Raw genomic sequence first — 20,788 nt, 5'->3', positions numbered from 1 at the left:
CCCTAGGCCTGGGACTCAGGTCTGTGACCGCTATCTTTAGATGACATTTTTTCTAAACTGAAGAGAGTGAAAAATTGGAGGTGTTAACACCTCCAGGAAAAATGACTTATCCCTCTATAATGTACCCACCTGCATTTTAGAAGTCTGCTCTAATACTGCTTGAGGTGCAGTCACCAATAATATTGTGTTTGTATCGTACAGTGAAGTGATGTCCTCTTGAAAATATAAATTAAGACAGCTTTCAATGAGTCTTTGAAAAAAGGAGATGGGAGCCAAGACAGAGAATTTAAAATAGAATGATACCTCAATGATTTATTTGGATAACAATGTTCTTGGCAGCCTGCTAGTGGAGGATGGGTGCAAAATCTCTATTATTCTCCGCTGCCTGTTTTTATGGCCTTCGTTTAACATGATGGAGTACCTGGTCTGTGCTTGCAGGCACCTAATGGCCTTCATTTCTCCCTGATGCTCAAGTCTCTCTCTGGCTTTAGTTAGGATTTTGAAAAAAAGGCTCACTGACTCCTTAGTCCCTGGGGGTACAATGGTGTTGTGTGGCAGTCTCACACTCCATGAACTTATGGGTGAGGGGACAGGGGCCTTAGGCCTTGTAAGAATGGCTCTACGTGTTCACATAGGAAAGTGGTTTTACTCCCTGTGTCTCTGAGGTAGATAGGTAACACTTCTTTATCTAAGCAGGAGAAAAAGATACTCATGGCGACTTACCAAACTCAGAAATAGTTCTTCCAGTGAAAGGTGGAAGTTAGATAATATATGAAATTTCAAACTTGATTAGCAAAAGTGCTTGGAGAATTTGCATCCAGTTACTTGAAATATGCTTAAAGCTTAGGAAAAAGGGCCATATTTTATCTTGGTGAAGAGGAAAGGTGTAATACAACCATAGCAGAGACAGTTCAAGGTAACACAGGCCAGGCCAGGGGCAATGTGGCTCAGTCTTCAGGTTGGCAGAGTGGGTACACATTCTGACTTGATGATGGTGACCCCAAGTGGAAGCATGTAACCATTCCAGAAGGTGTGTATGATCCACTTCAATGACTCTCTCTTTCACCAGTCATATGAGAAGACAGTCATAGAATTCCCGTGTCTGCAAGTTAGAAGATTGGTGACTCTCGTGTTCGTCATTGTTACTTTAGTTTTCCTTAATGTTGAGGCAATTAGAGACTCGTCTTTATCCATTTACCTCACAATTACCTTTTATTTTTCTTCTCCATTTTCTCTCAACAAAATTGAACCCATTCTTGCACACATAGACCATTTTTTAACTTGTTATATGTTCTTGCTTTCCTCAACCTGAATACTTCCCTTTGCATTATTCACACTCATCCCAAAGGCAAGAGTGTAATTGTTTAAATCCATAGACTCACTTTATTCAAATTCCAGGTCTTTCATTTACTCCCTGTGGGACATATAATCATTCTTAATCCACTCTAATCCTTAGTTTTCTCAACTTCTTTGAGTTTTTCTTTTAAAGATTTTATTTATTTATTTATGAAAGAGAGAGAGAGAGAGAGAGAGAGAGAGAGAGGCAGAGGGAGAAGCAGGCTTCATGCAGGGAGCTTGATGTGGGACTCGATCTAAGGACCCAGGATCATGACCTGAGCCAAAGGCAGATGCTCAACCACTAAGCCATCCAGGTGCCCCTCTTTGAGTGGTTTTAAGATTAAATAAAATTTATTTGTTCAATTAGCAATATTTATTGAAAATCTTTGATGGGCCATGATAAACAATGACCAAGTTCTAGCGACAGGATGGCTGAAACAGCAGTAGCTTGTCTCTCCTGATGGAGCTTACACATTATCTAGGATAACAGAGAATAAAATTTATTAATATCAAAACAAAAGATTTGGAATAGTATGAAGCAGTGTATAGAAAAATAGGGCCAGGGGATAAAGCAGGGCATGGAGTGCTGGTTTAGGTCGGGTGACATGAAAGTCTTGTAGGGAAGCTGAGGTCTCAGTCAAGTGCTAGGATGATGTCATGTAAAGTCTGAAAAGAGCATACCAGGAAGAGAAAAGAAAAAGTTCAGACTCAGGTGAAAACATGCGTGTTCCTCATGTCTGAGGAATAGTAGGAAATGGCTGTAAGCTAGAATTTAGCTAAGAGCCTCATACATAGTAATTGATGAGCAGACTGTGTTTTTTTTTTTTAAAGCTCTCTATATTTATTTGTTTATTTGAAAGAGAGAGAGCGAGAGAGAAAGAGAGCACATGTGCAGAGGGGGAGAGAGAGAATCTCAAGCAGACTCCATGCTGAGAGCAGAGCCTGAACAGAGCTGGAGCCCATGACCCTGAGGTCATAACCTGAGCCTAAAACAAGAGTTGGATGCTTAACCAACTGAACTACCCAGGTGCCCCAGCAAACTGTAACTATTATTAATACTATGGACAGAGGCCAGATTTAGCTATTAGTGGAAACAATCGTGCACACAGGTCTTTTTAGTGTCTAAGCTCTATAATGTCATAAGTCTTCTTAGCTTGTTAGGTTTTGCTTGGCTCTTGTGATACCTGAGTTTCACTTTCTGATTTCCTATTATCTTTTGAACAATGGTGAGTATAAGCCTCAAGCCTGGGTTCCACATACAATTTATATGTGATATTAATCTGTTTTTTTTTTCTGTTTACTTTTCTTTATTGAAAGCCATAAACTTCTTGAAAGGAAGCGGTCTTTGATATTTCTACTAAATTCCCCACACACAGCCTGGTGCTTTCCATACAGCAAGCATATGACACATATTTGTTGAGAGTTAGGGAAGGACTCAGTATTTAAGACAAGGGGGGAGAAAACTCTGGCAGGGTAAAGGTTTTAAAGGCTTTTGGGCCCAGCGGACAGACTTGTATTCTGGGAGATAAACCTGATGTCTAATTAATTATTGAGTAAATCTGGGAAGAGTGGCGTAAGTGTGACCTAGAGCCACCTAGTCTCTGGATGAAGTCAGCAGTTCCAGTCTTCAGGTGCTGTGTCTGCAGCAGTGAGTGTGGGTGGGTGTACATGTGGTTTGCACATGCCTGTGTATTATTAACCAGGTGGATTTTCCTTTTCCAATAGACTCAACTTCCCATTTGCACTTATTATGTAGATCTAAACTATAGCAGCATTATTTCACAGTGCGATAACCACTTTTAAGAATTGTTTTTCTTAAAAAAAAAAAGAATTGTTTTTTTTCTTACGGTTTTCTTCTATAATTTCTGGCAAGTGATAGTGGTGTTTCAGGTGTAGTGATGATGTATTTCCATCTCTAATAAATGTACTTATGAATCTAAATTAGATATTTGAACATAAAAATAAAAAATATAAATGATACATGGAAATGCTTAATATTTTAAAGTTGGTGGGAAAATAACTAAATTTTGGAAAATAAGACCTCAAGTATTTCTTGAGAAAATGAAAATGTAATATTTTTATTCTTTAAAATTTCCCCCTAATTCTTAAATATCTTTTATGAAAAACAAGCTACAGCCTATTTTTTTTTCCTCTAATTGTTATTCCATTCCAGGAAGGAGGAAAATCAGCTGCAAAGAAAACAATTCCTTATTTGTGCATGTATGTAAAGGACTTTTTATCCTGTGATTTCTATTAGTGCCAGTAAAAAATATTGTTACTTCTAAAGCTGATAGATGGACGGAGAAACAGAGACAGGAAGGTGGAGCAAGATCCAGGCATATCTAATATTATTGACCAGCTTTGCACCTGTAATTTAAACAATTCTTTCCTATAGATCTTGAATTTCCAAGACACTTTGCTCAGTACCGATGACCAAATAAATAAGATATGTCAGAATCTGAACTCAGACTAGAGAGACTGAAATGTTCTTTCACTTGTCAGTCTGAACTACTCAGAAAAAGAAAATAATTTCCTGTTTTGATTGCTCTCTAAATGATGCATGTCAGTCAATTCTTCTTTTCTGTGTTTATTTTTAAATTTTTATTTATTTTTAATTTTTAAAAAGATTTTGTCTATTTGAGAGAGAGAATGAGTGATGAGAAGGGGGAGAGAGAAGTAGACTTCCCACTGAGCGGGGGGCCTGACTCAGGGCTCCATCCAGGACCCGGGATCATGAGCTGAGCTGAAGGCAGACCTCAACTGACGGGGCCACCCAGGCACCCTTATTTCTATGTTTAAATTGAAAGTTTCATCTTTGGTTGATTCACCAAGTAAAATTTGCATTTGGTTTTGGGGCTATCTGATCTCTGGGTATTATTAAATATTTTAGGTGACAAACTCTTTGAATGTTTGCATAGAACCATCTACCAAGAAAGGCAGTGCGGATGAGAGAGAAAGGGTACCCATTCTCTGGTAAAGGGTGGTGGAAGAGAGCAAGTCCTAATTCCACAACCTTCATCTAAATTAGAATGCCTACACAGGATATCCAGGTTGTTCCTTTCTCAATATATGCCAGAGATAAAGTGATGTTTTTAGAGCACATTCCTTTCTATATGGGTGATTTTATACCCTCTTCATTTAGTTAAGACTCTGAAGACATGACATGTTTTAGAAATTATCATGATAATTATTAAGATAATTAAAATGAATTATTTCCATTATGAAGTTGTATGTACCATTCCTTTCTAAGACCAATTTATCATTCCTTGGCATCCAATTACACTATTAAAAAGGAAGAGAAGCTTCTAGTCAATTAAGCAAACAAGCTCAGTGTGTAGTTTTTTATGGCACCTTTTCTGACTGATTGCAAAATTACAGTGCAAGCAAGTTCAAGCCTAATCAGAATAAATAAAAAATCTTTCCTAGGGAGGTCAGAGAAGAATGCTCATGTCTTCTGGTTAAATAGTTGATTTTTTTTAAAGATTTTATTTATTTATCTATGAGAGACACAGAGAGAGAGGCAGAGACACAGGCAGAGGGAGAGGCAGTCTCCATGCAGGGAGCCCGAGGTGGGACTCGATACCGGGACTCCAGGATCATGCCCTGGGCTGAAAGCAGATGCTCAACCAGTGAGCCACCCAGGCGTCCCTAAATACTTTTTTTTTTTTTTTTTTAAGATTTGTTTAGCTTAGTATCTTGAATAGATAGGTGTTTTTAATCATCCCCATCATCATTTGTATTATTGATGGCTTATAAATGAGAGATGGCATCAGAATTAGTATGGCTGGGCAAATAGCTGGTTCAAAGCTCAGACAACTGCATATGAAAATGACCTTACCAAGTACAGAACACAAATACTGAACGCTTAACACAAAGCAATTTTGGGAGGTGCTCCCTCTAATCTGAAACAAAACGTCTCAGAGATCCCGGAGTGTGGGAGGAGCACAGGCTGAGGGACAGAGCAGCATAAATCCGTACAAACTTTCACGCTGTTCTGTGCTATTTTGTATATTGTCAAAACACGGTAAATGTCTGGTTCCACAACATGTGAAAATCACCCAGTTTTTATGGCAGTTGGCTCTGCTTGATGGATCTCAATTTCCACATTTCTTTTGGATCCCCTGCAAGTGGCACATACATGTTTGTTTGTCTTGGGCAGGTTTCTGCAACATTTTTGCTGAGTGGGATGACAGGATCCGAAGACGCTGGCCAAGATTTCTTGGCCCGTGACTGTGGCTCTATTTCAGTTCATCTTGGAAGGGCCTATTTCATCAAGATTCACCCTCACAGAAATGTGTTAATTCTCTATCAATCAACACCGAGCAGCAAATTGCTTGTTTGTAGCCGTAGCAACATATTTTTGCCTCTCGGTGAAATGAACAGTAGCCAAGGAGATAAACACTATAATTGTCTGCCAAAAGGATACTCTATACATCCAAGTTGTTTTCCTAAGTATATTGTATAAATGTGTCATCAGTCAAGTTTTACTTTAATAGTTACATAAAATAAGGGTTGTGGCAATATCTTGCTTTGCTATATCCAAAGCTGTATATGATTTTATCTACATTGTTTTAGGATGACAGTTTATTCAGTGTGTAGAAGACTTTTTGGACAGATTATTCACTTATCTTTGTCTCTTTGACACGTTTCTTAAAATAACTATAATAAAAGCATATATATGTCTGGGAACTAACATAAGGAATGGATTTTTTTAAGGAATGGATTTGATAAAATATCTCATTCTAAAATTATTGTAAAATTGGGGATCCCTGGGAGGCGCAGTGGTTTAGCGCCTGCCTTTGGCCCAGGGTGCGATCCTGGAGACCCGGGATCGAATCCCACGTCAGGCTCCCGGTGCATGGAGCCTGCTTCTCCCTCTGCCTGTGTCTCTGCCTCTCTCTCTCTCTCTCTGTGACTATCATAAAAAAAAAAATAAAAATTTTAAAAAAAAATTATTGTAAAATAAAAATTGACGGCCTTTAATATTTGTTCATTTACAGTTTCAAGCAAGAAAAATTAATTCAAATGATGCATATAATATTCTGATATGAGCTAAAACTCAAGTTTAAAGGCATAACACTACTATAGATTCTTCTGTATATGTAAACAAATGTAAACAATTGGTAGAATATGGTAAGGGAGTCAACAATTACCTATTTGGCCCTTACTATTCTGGCTTGCACTGAATTTTTTTTTATAATTATTTTTTTATTGGAGTTCAATTTGCCAGCATATAGCATATCACCCAGTGGTCATCCTGTCAAGTGCCCCCCTCAGTGCCCGTCACCCAGTCACCCCCACCCCCCACCCACCTCCCTTTCCACTACCCCTTGTTCATTTCCCAGAGTTAGGTGTCTCTCATGTTTTGTCTCCCTCACTGATATTTTCACTCATTTTCTCTCCTTTCCCTTTATTCCTTTTGACTAATTCTTATATTCCCCAAATGAATGAGACCATATAATGTTTGTCCTTCTCCAACTGACTTACTTCACTCAGCATCATACCCTCCAGTTCCATCCACGTTGAAGCACATGGTGGGTATTTGTCATTTCTAATGGCTGAGGAATATTCTATTGTATACAGAGACCACAGCTTCTTTATCCATCATCTGTTGATGGACACCGAGGCTCCTTCCACGTTTGGCTATTGTGGACATTGCTGCTGTGAACATTAGGGTGCAGGTGTCCCGGCGTTTCATTGCATCTGTATCTTTGGGGTAAATCCCCAGCAGTGCAATTGCTGGGTCATAGGGCAGATCTATTTTTAACTCTTTGAGGAGCTTCCACACAGTTTTCCTGAGTGGCTGCACCAGTTCACATTCCAACCAACAGTGCAAGAGGGCTCCCCTTTCTCCACATCCTCTCCAACATTTGTTGTGTCCTGCCTTGTTAATGTTCACCATTCTCGCTGGTGTGAAGTGGGATCTCATTGTGGTTTTGATTTGTATTTCCCTGATGGCCAGTGATGCGGAGCATTGTCTCATGTGCTTATTGGCCATGTCTATGCCTATGTCCTCTGTGAGATTTCTGTTCGTGTCTTTTGCCCATTTTATGATTGGGTTTTTTTGCTGTTGAGTTTAATAAGTTCTTTATAGATATTGGAAACTAGCCCTTTATCTGATAAAGCAGTCCATGTGATGGATCATATCAACAAGAGAAAAAACAAGAACCAGATGATCCTCTCAATAGATGCAGAGAAAGCATTTGACAAAATGCAACATCCATTCCTGATCAAAACTCTTCAGAGTGTAGGGATTGAGGGAACATTCCTCAGCATCTTAAAAACCATCTACGAAAAGCCCACAGCAAATATCATTCTCAATGGGGCAACACTGGGAGCCTTTCCCCTAAGATCAGGAACATGACAGGGATGTCCACTCTCACCACTGCTATTCAACATAGTCCTAGAAGTTCGAGCCTCAGCAATCAGGCAACAAAAAGAAATAAAAGGCATTCAAATTGGCAAAGAAGAAGTCAAACTCTCTCTCTTACATGGTACTGTACACAGAAAACTCAAAAGACCCCACCCCAAGATAGCTAGAACTCATACAGCAATTTGGCAGCGTGGCAGGATACAAAATCAATGCCCAGAAATCAGTGGCATTTCTATACACTAACAATGAGACCGAAGAAAGAGAAATTAAGGAGTCAATCCCATTGACAATTGCACCCCAAAGCCTAAGATACCCCAAAACCTAACCAAAGAGGTAAAGGATCTATACCCTAAAAACTACAGAACACTTCTGAAAGAAATTGAGGAAGACACAAAGAGATGGAAAAATATTCCATGCTCATGGATTGGAAGAACAAATATTGTGAAAATGTCAATGCTCCCCAGGGCAATTCACACATCCAATGCAATCCCTATCAAAATACCATGAACTTTCTTCAGAGAGTTGGAACAAATCATCTTAAGATCTGTGTGGAATCAGAAAAGACCCCGAATAGCCAGGGAAATATTAAAAAAGAAAACCATAGCTGGGGGCATCACAATGCCGGATTTCAGGCTGTGGTCATCAAGACAGTGTGGTACTGGCACAAGAACAGACACGTAGATCAATGGAACAGAATAAAGAATCTAGAAGTGGACCCTCAACTCTGTGGTCGAATATTAATTAATATTTGACAAAGCAGGAAACACTATCCACTGGAAAAAAGACAGTCTCTTCCATAAATGGTTCTGGGAACATTGGACAGCCATGTGCAGAAGAGTGAAACTGGACATTCTCTTACACCAGACACAAAGATAAACTCAAAATGGGTGAAAGATCAAAATATGATACAAGATTACATCAAAATCCTAGAGGAGAACACAGGCAACACCCTTTTTGAACTTGGCCACAGCAACTCCTTGCAAGATCCATCCATGAAGGCGAGGGAAACAAAAGCAAAAATGAATTATTGGGGCTTACTCAAGATAAAAAGCTTCCTCACAACAAAAGAAACAGTCAACAAAACTAAAAGACAACCTACAGAATGGGAGAAGATATTTGCGAATTCTTTTTTTTTTTTTAAGTAGTAATTCTCTAGCTAGAAGGACCCTGCAAAATCATCTGCTATAAAACAGATCCAGATGGACTCAGCAAATTACTCAAGGTCACCCAGCTTGGCAGGTATAGATTCAAAAGCAAAACCCTGAGTCTAGTTAGTTGGGTCCATGGGCTATTGACTTAGTCAATCCCAGATCTGATTTCTGATTTTGACAAATGACCTAGAATTACTTCAGTTCCTCAGTCATAAAAATGGGTTCAATGATCTATCGTACAGGGCCCCGTGCAGATTGACCTAATACTAATGAGGCAGTGTGCAGTAAGTGCCCAGGTATTGCCTAGAACACTCAGCAAGCATGACTCCCTTTTTCTCCTAGGCTCTTTGCAGGATAACAGTGAGAAGCAAATGTTCATTTCACCTATTCTTTCAACTTCCCACTGGTTAATCCTTTATACGATAGGATGTCTATCTATATTTATAGGTTTCTGTAAGCGCCAGGACTTTAAGAATTTGTTCTTTACCAAGGAATGTAAGTCATGCTTTTACCATTCTTGTTGACTTGGATTTATCTATTCCAAACTCTGAAATACAACCTCACAGTGATTTTCAAGAGCTTGTGAGCTTAGTTTTGGATTTGGCACTGAAGTTTAAATGATCTGAGGTGATGACAGATCTAGTTTTAAAGTCCTGACTGGTGTTATTCACTTTTCAGCTGTGTTCAGGAAACACTGAGCTGAAATAAGCTAAATAAATTTTTTTCTAAGTGCCATGGTTGGGGTTTTTGTCATTTAGTTAAATAGAGATTTTTCAGATTAGTAAAAAGTGAATATTTGTTATTGCAAACAACTGGTTGAAGAGGCATAGGATGTAGCTAGGTCCTGCTAGATAGAAGTGGCGTGGTAGCCAGGAAAAGGAAAGCTTTATTAAATAATAGGCAAACTTTAGGAGTACTGCCTGTGTGCAAGGTTGTGACCTTGCTAGAGAGAATCCTCTTCAGAGGATTAAGTTACATGACTAAAGTCCTATAAGGCTAAGCTAAGGTTAAAAAAAAAAAAATTGACATCTGACTATCAAACCAGTGCTCATGTCTTTGCCAGTTGTTTCCAAATCAACCCTTTCTGTGGCTCCGTTTCCTACAAAATAAGTTCATAATTCAACCTGAATATGCTCCATTCAGAACTAAAAAGTCATGGTATATTTAGAATGAAAATGTCAATATTGATTTTTTTTATTATTCTTGGTTTATGAGTTTGTGAGCTATAAGTTTATTGCTCTTGTTCTAAAAAAAAAGTCAGGTTTTCACATAAATTCGAGTCTATTTGCTTATACGTTAGCATGATAAAGCAGTTAGAATGTGGCTTCCTTGGGAAGGGCTGAAGAGATTCCAGGCATTTATGGATTGGGCTATAAATGTTCACCTCTTAGAGAAGGAAGTGTGATAATGTAAATATGTTTTTCAAAAAAAATTAATATATTCAGCTCTGAATTTGCTGGGACCATGGCAGTGAAGTCCCATACTTGGTAGGTAACTTAGGGTGATAGAAATTCATCATCCCAGAGTTCTGGAGGCAACATGTTGAAAATCAACATGGTAACAGGGTTGCTTCCTTCAAGGACTGTGACAGAGGATCTCTTCCCTGGCTTCCGGTAGTTTGCTGGCCATCTTCCACTTTCCTTGGCTTCTGCCGACATAATTCCAGGCTCTGACTTTATCTTCACATGGTAACTTCCCTGTGTCTTCACATAGTTTTCTTCTGCACATGTCAGTGCCCCTCCCTTCACAACCCTGTCCCAGAGTTCAGTCACATTTTGGGGGAAGACTGAGAGTGAGGGGTTTAACATAGAGGTTTTTTTTTTTTTTTTTTTTTTTCCAGGGGACACGATTCAACCCAGAATTTAGATCAAAACAAATAGCATGCTTCTTTGCGTAATTAAACCTGCAAGATCCTGGATGATTCCTTTGAGTGAAAGAGGACCAAAAAAAAAAAAAAAAAAGAGTAAGAAAGAGAAAGTGAGTAAAGGAAGAGAAAGGAAGCAAGGAAGAGCAAGGAGGTATAGAAGCGAAAGGGAGGGCAGAGGAGGGAGAGGGGACCAGAAGGTCACTTGATCCAATGAACATTCTCATTCGTAGGCGGGTTCAAATCCACCCCCCCTCCCCCCCTTCTCTCTGCAGGTCTGGTCCAAGCTTGACCAGAGAGCTCTGATCTACTGAACTATCTTCCCAGTTATAGCTAGTTTATGAGTTTGATAATTACTCACATCTTATGTCCACTCAGTAAAGAAAAATGTGTCTTTAGAGTCTTTTTAAAATTAGATTGCTTCTGCTGGTAAAAGCCTACAGGAGTTTTAAATTCAGACCATTTGTTTCCTAGTAAAGAGAACTGGTTTTTTTGTTGTTGTTGTTTTCCTTTGTAGAACCCGTAGCAGGAGTCACCATGTGCCCACTCCAGATGTGAATTAGCTCAGTAGGACATTATAAGGCATATGATCGCCCAGTGCTGGGATGCTGTTGTTTCCACTACCTCAGAAAGTAGAGATTAAAAATTCCCTGTTCATTCATCCAGGAAGTACATCTTTCTGCCAAAGCCAAATGAATTTTAGCACGACTTTGTGTAGTTCATATTTTAAAGCATCAAGGTCATGCCATCTCCAGAAAACCTGATCTATCCACATAGTTTAGGGTGATGATGCTGAAGGACAGGTTTATTAGGGCTCATTATGAACCAATGTATGTGAATGAGAACAGTAGAGCTTAATCATGTTTTATATTCTGTTAAGATTACTGTAAAGCATCTTGCATGGGATTTTGTTTATTAAGGTATTTTTTTTTCAAAAAGGTTTTATTTATTTATTCATGAGAGACAGAGAGAGAGAGACAGAGTGAGGCAGAGTGAGAAGCAGGTTCCCTGCAGGGAGCCCAATGCAGGACTCGATCCCAGTACCCCAGGGTCATGACCTGAGCTGAAGGCAGATACTCACTACTGAGCCACCCAGGGGTCCCTTAAGGTGTCTTTTTTTTTTTGTCCATGTATCATCTCAGTTGGTTCTTACTGCATATCTGAACAAACACATTTAGAGTTATAAGCGGTGGAGCCAAGATAAAAGCTCATGTCTCTACTTTCTCATCTGTTTCTTTCCCCATTTACCTCATTGACTCAGCAGACTATGGCAGATTTCCTGTTTTACTCCTGAATGCTCAGTAGTTGCTTTGAATACAATTTACATAAAAACCATATGAGAGAAAGTAATTAAAGTCACGAAATGTGAGAAAGGGGGATATGCCTATGATGAGAGGAAGAGGAAACTATGAAGTGATTCTGAAGTAGAAGGGCTATCTAAGCATATTTCCATGGAGGGCTGAAAGGCATGTGTTCCAGGAAGAACCCTCTGGAGTGGAAGATTTGAAACTGAAATCTGTTCCCAGTCACAAGCCTTCTTCCATTCTTATCAACCTCTTCCTATTTTATTTGCTCTAATGTTTGTCATATTACAGTATTTCCATGGTGATGAACTATGATATTATAAACACTAACCAAATCGGTCTGGATGAAGAAGAAGAGCAGAGAACAAAGGACTTCCTGTTTACACAAAGATAATCTGTTCATCACTAGTTCTGAGGCAGTTTAAAGAAAAATGAAAGAACACTCTAGAAAGAAGTTTGACGATTGCACCTGATTTGAACAAGAGGAAATTCTGATCATCTGACTCAGCCAAGGTCTTAGATGCAGTAACAGAATAGTCAGGTCTCAAATTCAGGAAATTTAACAACCAGTTCTCGACACACTAAACATGATCTTCTTAATTCATTTGCATAGTTTGAGCGATAATAAATTCAGTGTTATTTTTAAATGGCTAAGAAATAGAAAAATGTGTTGAAGATGTCCCAAGCCAAAATTAAAAAGAAAAGAAAAGAAAAGAAAAGAAAAGAAAAGAAAAGAAAAGAAAAGAAAAAGTGAATCATCAATAACAATTAGAAAACATCCCCAAAGTCTCTGTCTTTTTTTAAAGGCTAACACGCAGTTACTGCTTCCTCAGGTGGAGCAAACATAGTTGAGGCACTAGCTTGTTTGTTTGCAGTGCAGCTATCTGTCTATGTTTGGAAATCTTTCAGAAGATTAATGTATTTCTTGTTGTCCCGAACAGATTGTCACGTGTAAAAAACAATCAAATGTTATTAAGTTCCATGTCAGATGATGTATACCACTAATTTCTTATTTTCTCTTTGAAGAGTGGAATGGTTCTGGATGAATCAAGCCTATTGCTATGAAAGGAGAGGGAGAGTCAATCATATGTGCTACTGAATTTCCAAAACGATCTAGAACCCCAAAGTTCATCAGTGCATCCATTCATACGTCTAATTCACATATGCATTCACTTGACAGATATTTACTCTGTGCCTCCCATATGCCAGGCCCTGGGCTGGCATTGAGTCCTCAAATATTATAAAAGCCAACAAGAGATCATAATGATGATCTGATGGGTAAAAAAAAAAAAATAATGATGATAATCTGTTTAGTTTTTCAAAGACATTTGATGCAAATTGCCTACATTCCACAATCATAACCTCACTTACATACTAACACTTGGACATATTTGGCCACACTGGAGGATGTGAACTAGACTATGAACCCATTTAGGAAGCAATAAGTGCTCAACAACCCTTACTTAGAAGATAAACAATACCTAGTGGTTCTAAGAATCTAGGATTTCATAGAAAAGGAAAGGAAACAAAAGATGAAAGGACCAGTAGAGGGTTGCCAGCCATTTATGTTGTCAAGGAAGAATATTAAAGACATCCCCAGACAAAATTACAATTTGCTATCACTTATATTCCTTCCAAAGCAGCGTATGAAAACACTCTCCACTCCAACAAAGGAAGGGCTAGTTCTCAGGATAAAGTTAGACCTTTCAATTGGTTGTATTTAAGCTGAATGAAAAACTCGTCCTATTGTCTTTTTTTCTTCTGAATTTCCTTCACGAATACTTGTGCTATTTCACTTTGTAAACATTCCTCGGGCAGTGACGCCGGGCTACAAACCACAGTTTGGGAAACACTGGTGGGAAATGCAAGAGCTACAGCCCTGTGATCAGTCAGGAGACCCTTGAACGAATCTAGTCTCCGGCACTTATTAATGTGAGAGCTTAGTCAACTTGGTTTTATGTTGTTCAGCTGAAAGGCGGGAATTCCAATAGAATTTGTAAGGATTAAATTATATATAACCCATATAAAAAAACCCTACACAGGGCCTTACAGAGATGCGAAACTAACAGCTATTGTGGCACCATACCTAGAGTAGTTTAGGAGATGCAAATGCCTACATTTTGGATTTTATGCCCCTACCCTATCCATCAAAAACTGAAGAATCTGAGAGTTTGCCTAACTTCCAAGCTGACTAATTAGTCTGATGCTCCTTCATGGATCCTGGCAGAAGGTAGGAGACTCTTGGATCAGGGAAAGAGGACAGAGCAAGAGCGGCAGCCAGAGTATCGGTGTTTGTGGCTGTTTCCGGGCACCGGTGTCTGCAGGGTGATGTTATGAGGGCCAGGTGACTCTTGGAAAACCTCATGATCCTCCGAAGCCCGTTGTCTACCTTTGTATTGGACATTCTCTGAGTCTGGACAAATGCATAATGACATGTATCCATCACTAGAGTATTCCACAGAGTAACACTCTCTACTTTCAGAATCTGTCCTCAGTTGATTATAGCTCTTCTCTACTGTACGGTTGAAGTCTTCCTCTCTTAACTGAATATTCCCCATAAACATTTAACATTCTTTTTTTTTTTGACATTTAACATTCTTGAATAATTTCTTCCTAAAAAAGAAAAAAAAATCATGTGAGTATCCAATTTTCCAAACACCATTTACTCATTCTTGTGCTGAGTATTCTTGGCTCCCTCATCACATATTAGTTGATTGAATATCATGGGTTTATTTCCAGGTTCTTGATTATGTTCCGTTAGTTTTTGTATCAGTTTTTATGCCAATATCATGCTGTTTCAATTACTATAGTTTTGTAATATAGTTTGGAATTAGGAAGTATGATGACCCCAGCTTTGTTTCTTTTCAGGATTGCTTTGGCTATTTGGGGTTTTCTGTGGTTCCATACAAAATTTGGAATTATTTGTTCTATTCCTGTGAAAATGCTATTGGAATTTTAATAGGGATTGCATTGAATCTGTAGATGGATTTGGGTAGTATGGACATTTTTAACAATGTTAATTATTTCAATTCATGAATATGGGGTATCTTTCCATTTATTTGTGTCTTCTTCATATTTCTTTGTCAGTGTCTCAGTTTTCAAACTACAGATCTTTTACATCCTTGGTTAAATTTATTCCTAAATACTTAATTGTTTATGATGATATTGTATGGGATTTTCTTTTTTTTTTGTAGTTCATTGTTAGTATATAGAAACACAACTAATTTTTGTATGTTGATTTTGTCTCTTGCAAATTTATTGAATTCATTTATTAGTTCTAAGGCTCTTCAGTGGAGTCTTTAGGATTTTCTATATATAAGATCATGTCATATGCAAGCAAAGACAAATTTATTTTTTCCTTTCAGATTTGGATGCCTTCTAATTTTTGCCTAATTGCTTTGATTAGGATGTCCAGTACTCTGTTGAATAGGAGTGGCAAGAGTAAACACCTTTGTCTTGTTCCTGCTCTTGGAAGAACATTATAGAGGTTCCTCAAAAAATCAAAAATAGAACTATCATTTAATCCAGCAATCCCACTCTTGGTACATATCCAAAGGAAAAGAAATCACTATCTTGAAAAGATATCTGAGCCCCTGTGTTCATTGCAGCATTATTCACAAAAGTCATGACATGGAAACAACCTAATCATCTGTCAACAGATGAATGGATAAAGACAATAGATAAAAGAAAATGGATAAAGTAGGGGCAGCTGGACGGTTCAGTCTGTTAAGAGTCCACATTCGACTCAGGTCATGATCCCAGGGTCCTGGGATAGAACCCTGTGTCAGGCTCCCTGTTCAGCGGGAAGCCTGCTTCTCCCTCTCCCTCTGCTGCTCCCCCTGCTGTGCTTGTTTGCTCTCTCTCTGTCAAATAAATAAATAAAATCTTAAAAAAATAAGAAAGAAAATGTACGTATATAAATAATGGGATATAATTTAGTCATAAAAAAGAAGGAAATACTGCCATTTGTGGCAGCATGAATGAAACTTGGAGGCATTGTACTAAGTGAAATAAATACAGCAGAGAAAGTCATATACTATATGATCTCACTTATATATGGAATATGAAAAAGCCAAATTCGTAGAAATTGAGAGTAGATGGTGGTTATCAAGACTAGGGTGTGGAAGAAATGGGGAGAACTTGGTAATCATTGCACAATATGTACAATCAAATCATCACATTGCACACTTTTAACTGACACCAAATTATAGGTTATTGTATTTCCTTAAAGTTGAGGGAAGAAAGGAAAAAGCAAATTAACCAACCTCTCTCTGCTTCTTATCTCCCTCTACTCACTATTGAACTCTCCTCTCCAAACCAATTTCTTAAGGGGTTTTATGCTTGGTTCCCCCATTTACTCACAATCCATTCACTGATTTCTATAATGCAATATAAATACAGAAACTGCACACAAATGATATATGTACAATTTAATAAGTAACTGTGTAACCTCCACTCAGGTCTAGAGACAGAACAATATTGATACCCATGACCCAGTGATTCCAGTCCTAGATACATAACCTAGAGTATAGAAACCAGGAAACACGTGCAAGGATGTTTATAGCAATATTATTCAGTCTTATGGAAGTGAAATAACCATTTGCAGAATGAGTATATCTATTATACTCCCTCATAATCCTTTCCAGAAAAACTCACTCCTTTTATAGATATCCATTTTCCTTGCTTACATGACAATAATCTTGTTATTATTCCCTAAACTTAACCAATATATTTGAATCTTTCCTGTTTTGAATTTTATGAAAATAGTCATTATGTGTATTCTTTGTGTCTGCTTCTTTCACTCAACATGTTTGTGATATTTATTTATATTCTTGGGTATACCTGAAGTTTACTGCTGTCGTTTATTTCTTTTTATTCTGTATAGTATTTTATTATATGTCGTCTACAATTTACTTACCTATTCTTTTATAGATGATTGTTTCCATTTCTGTAATATTAAACAATATTGCTATAAACACTCTTATAAATGGGTTCTACTGTATGTACTTTGGTTATATGTCTAGAAGCAGATTTGATGTATTACAGAGTCTATGCATCTTTAATGATAATAGATCATGTCAACTCTTTCCTAAAGTGGTGGTTTCACTCTTCACGCCTACCAGCAGAGTAGTAAGGTTTCTGTTTTACCACATTTCATTTTATTAAAGAATAAACCCAATAATATTTACTGTGTGCCAGGCTATATGGTAAGCACATTGATTTAAATTTTATAATATAATTAGGATTGGGTAGTATTGCTATTTATACTTTCCAGATAATGAAATAAAGGCATAGAGAGGAGGAATGATAGAGAGGAGGAATGACTGGCCCCTATTCACACATTTGAATGTGGTGGAGAGTTCAGTTTAAGAGTTTAGATCACTCTGCTATGGTGCCTCTCCTTCACTCTCACATCTATTTTCATACTCTTTGTGCTAGTTTTGTAGGTCGGTTATAGTATTTTTAATAGTGGTTTTATTTTATTTTTTTATTTTAAAGATTTTATTTATTTATTCATGAGAGACACACAGAGAGAGGCAGAGACACAGGCAGAGGGAAAAGCAGGCTCCATGCAGGGAGCCCGATGTGGGACTCGATCCCAGGACCCTGGGGTCACAGCCTGAGCCAAAGGCAGACATCCAACCACTAAGCTATCCAGGTGTTGTCCCTTTAATAGTGATTTTAATTTTTCATTTACCTCAGTATAAATGATATTGTACAGCTTTTCATATATTTTTTTAAGATTTTTTTTTGAGAGAGAGAAAGAGAGCACATGAGTGGGTAGGAGGGGGAGAGAGAGAGGGAGAAGCAGACTTTCTGCTGAACAAGGAGAGCCCACAACATGGGGCTCAATCCCAGGACCCCTGAGATCTTGACCTGAGCTGAAATCAAGAGTCCCCTAGGGCATCCCACTACCCATATTATTCTATGTATATTTTGTTTCTGTTGAGATCTGTGATACATTACAAATTTATATTTGTAAATGGTATTATTAATTCTTAATTTTATATGTCAACTTGGCTAGGCTATGGTGCCTGGGTGTTTGGTCAAATAGTTTAGATGTTGCTGTCAGGGTTTTGTGTAGGTATGATTAACATTTATAGTCTGTTGACTTTAAGTAAAGGATACTACCTTCAATAGTGTGGATTGGCCTCATTCAAACAGTTGAAGACCTTACAAGCAAAAACCGAAGTTTCCCAGAGAAAAGGACATTCTGCCTCAAGCTGTCACATAAAAATCCTGCCTGAGTTTCCAGTCTCTGGCATATCCTGTGGGAACAGATTCAAGACTGTAGCTTCAACTCTTATGTGAGTTTCTAGCCTTCTGACCTGACACACAGATTTCAAATTTGCCAGGCCCACAATCACATGAGTCAATTCCTTAAAATAAGTGTCTGTTTGTGTATGTCTATACATATACATATACCCTGTTTTATTGTACTCTATATAATCCCTTGTTTTTTGTTTGCCTGGAGAATCCTGGCTGATGCAGATTTTGGTACTGAGAAAGGCTCAAGAGGAACAGAATCTTAGTTTTCTGAGTTTGTTCTGGGGTTTCTGGGATTGATTGTCTAATACAATAATACAATTAGATTTAAAGATGCTAATGACGCTATTATGAAGGCACTAACAATCTATGGTATGATGTGATGATAGAGATGTGAGAAATATTGCTGTCAAATTGGCTGGTTGCTCCTAATTGTACTCAACAAAGTGGAGAAAGTAAAAGATGAGTTCAAGTGCTAAGTAAATGACTAAAAGTTTCTGCATCTGTCTTATATCCTGTATCTGCAGAGATGGAATTTCTGAAGACTAAACCCGGTTTAGTGAGTAGCTGAATTACAACATAAATTGAATTCCCAAGCTCACAAGATGTTTGCTGTTAAAGTAAGTATATTGATTGTGAAGCATGGGATCCTGAGAATTGGAATGGAAGCATGTGGGCAGATCCTGATGAAGGTGGGGACATGGTATTGAGGGCCTAAATTCTGATGCATCTTCTTTGCCAATGGAAGCAGCTGCTCTATCTCCATTTGAGGAGGTTAACTGTATTTCACCTGAGGAACTTATAATGAGCTCCCCTAGAGTAGTTGCCTCACAAGACGCTATTGATTCTCTTCAGGACTTCTCCTCCCCTGCCACCTGTCTTTGCTTCTAGCCCCATCAGTAGACTCAAGTCTTGCAGTTCCCAAAAGGTAAGGCCCACAATCAGACATGTAAGGAGATGTATTATACTCCAAAAACGACTTGATTTTTCTGGTTCGTATACATGGAAATCTGAAAATACGTGTAAGAATGGATATTAAGGGCTTGGAAATTGGAGGAAGGAGTGTAAAGTCAAATCAGGTACAATTTATTGGAATGGGTCCACTAAGCAGATACTCTGGATTCAGTGTTGTAATTTGAGGAGTTAGAAGGGCCTCTAACACTTTGTTAGATTGGTTGGTTAAAGCATGGGTTGAAGCATGAAAAATGGCCTATTAAATAAGTTGAAATGACAGAAGTGCATTAGTATGCTTTATAGTATGGTATCTAAAGTCTTAGGGAATTGGAATGTTAGAGTAGATTTATCATGTAAGACTTGCTCACCCACCCCAGAAGTTCGCAACTTGTAAGACTGTGAAAAATAAATTTTGAGAAGGGCCCTATACCCTTGAAGAACACTGTGGTCAGTCTTCTCTGGGTCAGGGATTACAAGGGGAACTGCTGACACTGAACTGGCGTTCTTAAATGCAATGGATATAATTAGATCCTGTAGTGGCAAGAGCCAAATGGTGGCACTTAATGACTAAAGACAAGGTGGGCATGGTTACCATAATGGACAGCAGAGTCAAAGCAATAATTAGAACAGTCTGATTCACAGATCTGTGGCATTAGCTAATTGATCATGGTGTTCCTACAAGTGAAATAAATGGTCAATCTACTAATTTTTTTTCTTGATCTAGGTCAATTGAACATATCTCTAATTTGAATCATCAAAACAGAGTAATGTTCTCTCAATAAATTTCCATATTTGAGCCAGTTTATAGGCTCACAATCTCTCAAAATACAGGGGTAGCTGGGTTTTCTTAAGCAAGAATCCTACTAACCTGCCAAAAATTTATATTATTGGTCTTTTTTCTAGCCTTCCCCAAGGGATTCATGGCCTTACCAAGGTAAAATGAGGGAAAGGAAATAATCTGATTTTTTAGGGATTACTGGATCATGGCTTTAAAATGGTACTAATTTCCGGGGATCCCAAAGTGTCACTGTGTCCACCAGTCAGAGTAGGGACTTATGAATGTAGGATAATAAGTGGAGTTTTTGCTCAGGATTGCTCCACCATGGGTCAAGTATATTCCAAATCCATCCTGCCAAAGTAGTTATTTCTCCAGTATCAGAATGTCTGTACTTAGCAACTGATAGAATCTTCATATTGTTTCCCTAGAGTGAGTACTATTATGGTAGGAAAGGCTAAGTGTAAGCCACTAGACCTACTTCTACATAGTGAAATAGTAGCCCCAAAGCACTATTCCTGGAGAGATTGCAGATAATTAGGACTTGAAGGATCAAGGGCTGGTGATGCCCACCACATCATCCTCAGTTTACTTAGTTGGCTTTGCACAAAACAGATGGATTTTAAAGAATAACCATGGATCATTGTAAATGTAACCAGGTGGTGACTCCAATGGCAGCTGCTCTTTCAGATTATATAGCTTGAACAAATTAACACCCTCCCCCCCCACCCCCGGTACCTAACATGCAACTATTGACTTAGC

This window comes from Canis lupus, chromosome 19 (assembly GCF_003254725.2).
Source record: "Canis lupus dingo isolate Sandy chromosome 19, ASM325472v2, whole genome shotgun sequence".
NCBI classification, from domain to species: Eukaryota; Metazoa; Chordata; class Mammalia; order Carnivora; family Canidae; genus Canis; species Canis lupus.
Note: the sequence above shows the minus strand (reverse complement) of the source record.